Source organism: Rhinoderma darwinii, unplaced genomic scaffold (assembly GCF_050947455.1).
Source record: "Rhinoderma darwinii isolate aRhiDar2 unplaced genomic scaffold, aRhiDar2.hap1 Scaffold_115, whole genome shotgun sequence".
In the NCBI taxonomy this organism is placed as follows: domain Eukaryota; kingdom Metazoa; phylum Chordata; class Amphibia; order Anura; family Rhinodermatidae; genus Rhinoderma; species Rhinoderma darwinii.
The window spans coordinates 313,617-323,161 of record NW_027461952.1 but is presented as its reverse complement, the minus strand read 5'-3'; the positions used below and the strand labels follow the sequence as shown (position 1 = coordinate 323,161).

The following is a 9,545-nucleotide window of genomic DNA, read 5'->3' as shown; positions in this document are numbered from 1 at the left end:
AATGAGGCCTAACGCAGCATGTGATTACGATTTTTATAAATATTATTCTCTTGTATTAAATAGATTTCTACTACATGTAAACATAAAGGTTTTCTATATTTTCTTTGCTATCTTTTCTCTACCCCACATGGCCACTCTATGGTGATGCAGGTGGTGGCGCTATTTCACTGTTTACCTCCGGCAGCAGAAGGGCGAGGTGCAGCCCTGCCACACAACAACAATCCTGGTTCCGCAGTAGAATTTTCCGTTTTTTTGGTGTAAACTTTTTGCATAGATTTTCATTGTAGGATCTGTACAAAGTGGAGCTGCCAGGAGATCGGAGACTTGATGAGATGGACGCATGCAGCTCCCGTCAGGTACATACTGGTTAGGTGAGTCGTCCCACCTCATAATATCCATGAAAAATGGAAATAAATAGGTTTTGGACAAATATCAAACTATCACTGCCAGGCAAAAAACTTTAAAACCTCATTTTTAATAAATATTAACTGTAAAAAAAATAATCAAATACCAATTTAATTTTACTACAAAACACATAGCACCTCGATCAGTGGTACAAGCATCTTTGGGGTTCTCCAGCGGGTAGAGTTCATAGAACAGGGTATAATACTAGTAATACCAGTTCAGTATCCGGGCATAATAAACAATGAGTAGTCCCACCTCCCCTTTCTCATCCATATTAGGTTCTGTTCACATCTGCGTTGGGGTCCCGTTCTGACGTTCCGTCGGAGGTTTCCGTCAGAACGGGACCCTGAGCAGGCACCGACGAAAACCAGGGGTTTCCGTTTCCATCACCATTGATTTCAATGGTGACGGAGCCGGTGCCCGTGGTTTCGGTTTGTCTCTTTTGTGCACCGGACCCTTCGTTTTGCCGGAAGCAATAGCGTAGTCGACTACTCAAATCAATGGTGATGGAAACGGAAACCCCTGGTTTCCGTCGGTGTCAGTTTGTGTCTGCTCAGGGTCCTGTTCTGACGGAAACCTCTGACGGGAACGTCAGAACGGGACCCCAATGCAGATGTGAACAGAGCCTTAGGGCATGACCAGACGTGGCGGAATTGCTCTGGAATTCCGCTGCGGATAGTCCGCAGCAGAAATCTGCAGCGTACACGTTTCTCCATTGCTTTCCACAGCTTTTTAATTGGGTTAGTTTACACGTTGCGGACAATTCCGCTGCGGTGCATAGGCTGCGGTGCAGAATTTGGCTGTTGCGGACGTGTAGCGGACTCATTGCGGAATTTCTCCATTGACTTCAATGGAGAGTGAAAATTCCGCAATGAAGTCCGCAGATGTTATATTTGCTGCGGAGCGTATTGGTTTTACTAACATGATAGTTCTTCATTCTGGCTAGACCTATGTATCTCTAGGTCTACAGCCAGACTGAGGAAGTCAATGGGGCTCCCGTAATTACGGGTGACTGCGTGTGTGCACCCATAATTACGGGAGCGTTGCTAGGCGATGTCAGTAAATAGTCACTGTCCAGGGTGCTGAAAGAGTTAAACGATCGTCAGTAACTGTTTCAGCACCCTGGACAGTGACATCCGATCACAATATACATCAACCTGTAAAAAAAATAGAAGTTCATACTTACCGAGAACTCCCTGCTTCTTCCTCCAGTCCGGCCTCCCGGGATTACGTTTCAGTCCAAGTGACGGCTGCAGCCAATCACAGGCCAATCACAGGCTGCAGCGGTCACATGGACTGCCGCGTCATCCAGGGAGGTCGGGCTGGATGTCGAAAGAGGGACGTGTCACCAAGACAACGGCCGGGTAAGTATGAATTTCTTTTTCTTTTACTAGGGAAAGGGCTGTCCCTTCTCTGTATCCTGCACTGATAGAGAGAAGGGAAGCCCTTTCCCCCTCAATACGCAACGGCCAGTCCGCATCAATTTAATGCCCATTTTAGGCAAAGCCGCGACAGAATCTGCAACGCAGATTATGTGCGGCATTGATGCGGACAGTGTATGCAGAACTACGCCACGTCTGGTCATGCCCTTAGACTGTCACACAGAAACCTCTGCATGTTCTTTATATCCACAATTTCTAGTTATAATCCCTCCTCATCGGGCTGCAGCGGCCAAACCGCAGGAGAAGTGGGGGGTGTGAACATAATCTTAGGCAGCCTTGGCTGGAATTACAGCTGTGATTGGATAGAGTAGGTCACATGTGGACACGAAGTCCCTGTTTACACACCAAGTTTTTTGCAGGTGGAAAAATCTGCCTCAAAATTCCTTCTGCCGCTTTTTTTACGCATTTTTCGACCACGGCCATTGAGCACCGCACACAAAAATGCTGCGAAAACCGTTTTCTTTGCCTCCCATTGATGTCAATGGGAGGTCAGAGACTGAAACGCTTGAAGAAAGGGCTTGACGCTGCTTTTTCCTGTGTTTTTTTCTCGTGGGAAAAACGCCTCTGCATCCCATTGAAATCAATAAGATTCGTTTTCGGACGTTTTTTGATGCGGTTTTCGATGCGGTTTTCGATGCGGTTTCCACGTCAAAAACGCTCCAAAAAAACTCTGTGTGAACTAGGCCTAATATTTCTCCATATATTACATGTGGATTTCTGCAGCATATTTGGCTGTGCATCCTTTGCATTACAATCTACTGCAGATTGTTACTGCTGCAAGTTTATGCAGTTTTCTAGAACCCTATTCACATTCATACTTCATGTGTCAATTTGACCATGGAAATCTGCAATAAATATGTAACATGTGAACATAGACTTAGGGGCTACATGTGATGTTTCAGGCTACATTTACACACTGCAACCAGGTTACATCACACTTGTCTTCTCTCCCAGATTGTCCTGGAGACTTCCAAACTAGGGAAGATCTTACATGATGTAGCTGCATAAAGGAAGGCACTCTGCTGGGACTATTTGTGAGGGGGAACTCTGCTTGTAGTGGTTATTGGGGGGTCTGCTGGCACTAATTATTGGAGGCGCTTTGCTGGCAATATGGGTTATTGAGGGGTCTCTGCTGGTAGTGTTGTTTATGAGGGGGCAGTATACTGGCACTGTTTAAGGGACAATACTCTGCTGGCACTGTATGGGGGCACTCTGCTTAGTCTAATGATGGGGTCGCTCGCTGATAACTGAGGCTTCTTAGCTGTCCTTATCGATGGGGTTTACATAGGAAAGAAATTCTCAAACCACATCTCAAATCTCCCTGTAGTTGATTCTAAAAACAGACAAGTATGGCTCAGAAAAACGGCTGCAAACAAATAACCATTGATGTGAATGGAAATGAACAAAATGTTTTTCGCTTTCTGCGATTATTATTGACATGTTTTATAAGACATGTTGCATCTCGTGTTATACACAGCAGGAGGCAACAGCACACGTCTTATCACACAGGAAGAGGAAATACAACAGAAAGGGAAACGGGAAGAGGAAGAGCAGCCATGTCATACAGGAAATACAGGGAAGTGACATCATCACAGGAGGTAACGTATATCCTGTGTGCGGGGACCCCAGAAATATGATGACACTGACGTATCAGGGCTGATACATAGTAATGTTATGTTAATGTTATGTTATTATATATCATTACGTGTGTGTTTAGGCTGTGCTTATATATGTTAGTAGGTCGGACCAGAAGGATCGCGTGTTCTGTATACAAGCTCCAGATAAGAAGAACATGGATCAGCACATCAACACCAGCGCTCCTGGGACTGCGCTCCAACCACACAACATTTCATCCGGAGGATCGACTGTTCCGTAGTCCAAAACGTCACTTCTCGGGTTCTATTCCTACAATGGAGGAAAAAGTCAATTACATATTTTCAGTAATTATTGTTACAATATCTCCATTAAGGAAATCTCATGTATGGAATATTTTTTTGTATCACCTTAACTTCTGGTTACACCTGAAATGCCCTATAAGGGTATTTAGATATCATAGAGGGGGGTATCACGCTGGAGACCCTCTCTATGACCCAAATGGAAGCTCTGCGCCACCTCTGTCCAGAGGCTGTGTGTGGTATTGCAGCTTTTCTGTATTGAAATGTATAGGGCTAAGCTGTCCACACACCGCACATCACCTGTGGACAGTTGTGGCTCTGTTTTTGGAAGATATCAGCTCTATTTTTCTAATTATGTACAACCCCTTTAATGAAATAATCTCTTTAGAGGGTTTTCTCCATCTCAGACGTTTATGTGATATCCACCTATGCTCATGCACGCAGCTCTCTCCGTTCTGTACTATGGGAGTTACACAAATAGTTCAACAGCGCTCAGCTGTTTCCGAAACTTCCATAGAACAGAATAGAGAGAGGGACGTGCGAGGCCTTTCCCAAGTCATTCTCCACCTGGAATCAGCAGCCATTAGACGGGACAGGGATCTGGGAACAAAGCAGGACAGGGTCAGGGAGAGACCTCCGTTTTCCACATAGGTGTGAGTCCCAGAGAAATAGTAAGATGGGAGTACCCCTTTAAATAAAACTTCTTAGTGATGATCCATTTTCTTAAGGTGTTTAATTAAACTATGGACAGTGAGGTCGAAGAACCGGCACCCAAAATATCTATACTGGAGTGACATGCCTGTTACTAACGCTGTATACAAGCTCCCACGTATAACAGACAGGGCCCTCACTGAGACTTTGTAGGGGCTCCTAGAGACAAATATATATTGATGTACAGACATTTTCCCCTCCGTTATTGTGCAGCACGACCTCCCCACATATAACAGGCAGGACCCTCACTGACCCCCTGGACAGACACATAGGCCTGAATATATTTATATCTTTATATTTTCCATTATTCACCTGCAGGAAATGTTATTTTTAGAAATGGGGAGAAATACTTGGAATTGTGTTTTTTAGTTTCTGATGTTATTTTTGTTACTTCTCAGGTATAAGAAGAAAAGTAACCGGCACATACAAGATGAGACGGGGATGAAGATGTGCGGAGGACTGTACCCCACCGGGAAAGAGCGGGCTGTCACTGGTATTACCATGGGGCAGATTTACTAAGGCCTCATGCACACGACCATAGTGAGGTGCATTGACCGTGACTTACGGCTCGTACGTCCGCGGAGTGTCACCCACAGCCGCCCTCAAATCGCGGGCCGTGCATATGACCGCGTGCATTGTTTTCTATGAGCCTGTACCGCAAAACACGACCGTAATAAGACATGTCCGTTGTTTTTGCGGTCCAGGTTCCTGGGCAATGCACGGACCGTGGAAACCAAGGTCGTGTGCATGGGCCCATTGAAATGAATGGGGCCGCAATTCACCTGCAGATTTGCGGGTGAATTGCGGCCGCAAAAATAAGTTAGTGTGCATGGGGCCTAAAACTATCTGAGTTTTACACAGTGTAAACTGATACAAGGAAGTCAGAAATTGCGCCAAATTTATCACAGTGGTGCACGATGTATGATAGATTTTGCTAGACATGTTAGACACTTTTCTCTTCCTTATACCACCTCTTGGTTGGCTTAGTTTAAGACACGCCCCTTTATTCTAGGCCACGCCCCCTGTCAAGCACGCCGCAAAATGTGTCTAAAACAATTAATAAATATGGCGCACAACATGTACGCCATAATTCTGGCTCAATTTGAATAGTAAATCTGCCCTACTATAAATGTAATATAAATTTGGGGTTAGTATTCAGGGCATATTCCCTATTTAAAGAATTGATAAGAGTCGGGAATCCTTCAGCTTAGTCCATTCTCTCTACTATCAGTCAGTACAGGGAGTAGTAGTACATATAAAACATTACATTGTCACCATGTCAGCTTTATTCTGCCTGCACTGACAGCACAAAGTCTTCATGATGACTGCAGGACTGGAAGTCAAGGACCACCTCTATGATGTCCGCGGGACCTAATATGGATATGGCTCTTTTTCCATTTATTTGTTGTTGTACTGTAATGAGAATATTATTTACATGCAGTATTTATTGTTAGGGGTATTTTTTTTTCTGAAAATTCTATAAAGAGCAAGTGGTGTAGGATTGGTTCAGACTGGTGACATCAAGACACAAATGTGACCTCAAGAATTCGTCAATGAGCTGATAATCCCGGTGCCAATTCTGACTGCAAGTAATATATAAAGGGGCACACCTACCTGAAGTACTGGCACAGTATAAGGTCATCAGGGTGACTGCAGGACTGGAATTAACGCTCTTTTATGAAAAGGGTGTTTTGCAATGTTCAGCACATGGCAGCTTTGTGTATATAGTAGTATATAGACCGTGCTGCACTGATTCTTCATACTATACCCTAATATAGCATAGTTAACAACATTTGGAATTTCTTTCTAGGGACACTTCGGTTTCAGATGGATTGAGACAGGACTTGACAGGGCGTACCTTTGACAGAACGTGGTTCATTGGACATGGCTTGTCATGGGGCAGGGTTAGTGAGAATACGCTTTGTGTACCAGATATTCCCTGTATTCTGTCCTCACTATAAAAACCTTGCAGTAAGGACAGTATAGAGTGAGGGTATCGCCTGCAGAAGTGATCTAAGTAAGTATGGCACGTGACCACTGTGGCCAGTGATTGACTAGTGCGATCATGTGCCGATACGGGACATCACTGGTCCGGCCTATGTAAACAGGCCGGCAGGGGATTGTGAACCGCCGGCACTGGAGCCGCAGAGAATTAGAAGGTGGGTATTTGCTAAATGGTGCAATTTTCAGTTTGAATTACAATTTTTATAAAGCCTGGAAAACCCCTTTAATACCAAACCCTAAAATGTATTCAGACCCCGGACAAATCCCCTTTATGTACTTCCCGCTCCTTCAGCAGCTCTGGGTCCCATTCGGCTCCGGACCCCACCTCTGCTGGCTAAGCCAGGAGCTGTTAGTGATATTGGCCTTTACATATTGGAGTAATCCAATAGATAACAGCCAATTTTTTAAATAAAATCTTGCGATGTAGTTTGGGTGGGCACTGCGCCTTTGATTGCATGACACATTTTTCTTGGAGTTCCCCTTCAAAAATAGGTAAGCGGCGAGTAACACAAATACTTCACACGGGGACAGTAAAGTAAAGCCCATTTTATTTTGACTGTGTTTCTGGACTGGACTGGTCCGGGACTAAACTTGACTGATCCCTTCGTCAGGTTAACACCAGATAAAGGGACCAGTCGTGCCAGAAACGTGTATTTAAATAAAATTCTACCATCGCTTGGCGCCCTATCTGTCCCCGTTTTTAAACATTTGTGTTAACCGCATCTTAGTTGAGCAGATTTACTTGTGAATTTATTTAACTTAGTTGAACATAGAACGCACTATCTACCTACCTGGCAGACAAAGGGTCTTGGTGTGGGTCACGGGGAATATGTTCAAGAGAGCAACTCTTCACTAGGACATTTTATTTATTCTTGTTTCAGAACTGAAGGGAATGTACCGTACATCAGCAGGAGGAAGCCCTGGTGTCGAGAACGTCAGCCATGGAAAGGGATGTGCCAGATCAAGGTCTGAAAGCTAAAGAGGCAGCAGATATGAACCACTAATGTCCATCTAAGAATGCCGGAACGTCATCCGTCCACACCTCCTCCTTCCCATCCCCCACTGTCCAGAAGGGGTTTTTAAGATCCATCCAATTAAAAGACAACTGTCCAGAAGTCTTTGAAAATGAAGCCTTGTCCATGATTCGCAGGGCTGCGGTGAAGTACAATGGTTTTGGGTGTTTAATGGCAAGTCTCTTCAGATGCCTGGCAATGGACTGCCTCCCCTCGTCCTGTTTGGTAGGGTCTCTGCACTCCCTTTCCTGTAGAACAGCTGCCTCTACAGATTCCCAAGGCCTTCTATATTTTTTTTCCTGTCTGGCTGATAGCAAGACATGTCAATAAAAACATACCTCAATGTAATTATTGTATTTCTAATAAAAATGGATAGACAAATACATAAAAAGAATTTGTTTTAATTCCAAAGAACTATCATGAAATCTATATTATACATGTGTAATCAATTGTGGACATGGTCACTGATTCACTGAAGAATGAGTAGGCTGGGTAACCCGTGGAGTAACATCTAAACAAGAAAGACATCTTCCTGCTACAAAAACAGGTCATAATCAGGACGAACGTACACCACCATACAACAAAGTCCAGCAAAGAAATCCCCCAGCCTGAGACATACTGTACTCCGTGTCAGAAGAACAAGAATCTACAAAAAGAGAGACAACTGCATCCAGTCGATGTTCTTATCAACCAAGAGGTTCACAAGGTGAGAAGACTAGTTTACATTTTTTTTCAAGGTATTACCCTAGGGAGCGCTCCTGTTAGCATCTTTTTATCACACTGTATTTTCCTAAGGTACTGTATACATTTCACTCATTAATGCCAACCTAGCCAAGTGAGCACACAACAAAGTAAGCCTGCACACCCAAATAGAGTACCAACCATCTACACATCATGCCAATAAAGGAGTTTTGCCTTTGCACAGTGCTCCAAGGGGAGCACAATACAACTTCAATACTGCAAATACCTAACCTGAACGTCACATCTGCACCTTCCTCTTCTCTTTTGAAGATGTTAGTGTACAGAGTAGTAGGGGAATTGACCAGACATGATGTGCTGCCTCGTGGACTGTCCTATATTTCCAGAGCGAAGGAAAGATAGGTGGTCTGGCCAGTTGTAGACTTCATCCCTAACATCTGACACAGACCAAAATAAGTATTCGGCACTCAAAGCTAAAGTTTTAAGAAATCTCAAGTGCGCCAACTACAGTGGTCAGCCGCCATTCGGAACGAAGCGCCAACTACTGGATGTACCAGCAACCAGAACGGCACAGTGCCTGATGAAGGTCATGTAATGACCGAAGCGTCTCACTAAGGCTGGGTTCACACGAGCATGTTACGTCCGTAATGGACGGAACGTATTTCGGCCGCAAGTCCCAGACCGAACACTCTGCAGGGAGCCGGGCTCCTAGTATCATAGTTATGTATGATGATAGGAGTCCCTGCCTCTCCGTGGAACTACTGTCCCGTACTGAAAACATGATTACAGTACGGGACAGTTGTCCTGCAGCGAGGCAGGGACTCCTAGCATCGTACATAACTGTGATGCCAGGAGCCCGGCTCTCTGCAGTGTGTTCGGTCCGGGACTTGCGGCCGAAATACTTTCCGTCTATTACGGACGTAACATGCTCGTGTGAATCCAGCCTTAGCCTCTGGCATCTACAACCACTTGAAATAAAACAAGATTTCTTCTTTAAACCTCAGCTTTGTTTGCCGAATACTTATTTTGACTACGATTGGGTTGGGACCCTATTCATGCACCTACATCGTCCAGTGCGTTCTGAACCACTACTTATCTGGCACAGACCATCCTGGAGCTGAATGTCTCTGAGGCTTCTCTTTTAAAGTTGCTAATGTAGCTCATCTGGGCTCCATAGACCCAACCTTTATATATGACTCCTAGAGAAATGGGTTAGTGAAAGAAAAAGGTATAATTCAGATCCTGGAGGCCATTGAGTATGTCAACCTTTGGAGCTTGATTGGCACCTACGCCATATTTTCAGAGTAATCCATCAGATGTCTCAAGAAGAACATTTTATGAGGAAAGGACAATGTTGATGAGATTGCAGGTCCTCC

At 44.5% G+C, this 9,545-nt stretch overlaps 1 long non-coding RNA gene across 3 annotated transcripts; it reads left to right on the top strand.

Annotated features, from left to right (window-relative positions):
* Nucleotides 1–3,356: 3,356 nt before the first annotated feature.
* LOC142699037 (uncharacterized) lies at nt 3,357–7,842 on the top strand. Of its 3 annotated transcripts, XR_012865938.1 has the most exons (5): nt 3,357–3,445; nt 3,585–3,787; nt 4,852–4,946; nt 6,264–6,357; nt 7,339–7,842. It is a non-coding gene; the product is annotated as an uncharacterized LOC142699037 (long non-coding RNA). The 3 variants fall into 3 exon arrangements; XR_012865937.1 differs by having other exon boundaries at nt 3,357–3,787; XR_012865939.1 differs by lacking the exon at nt 6,264–6,357 and having other exon boundaries at nt 3,357–3,787.
* Nucleotides 7,843–9,545: the final 1,703 nt, after the last annotated feature.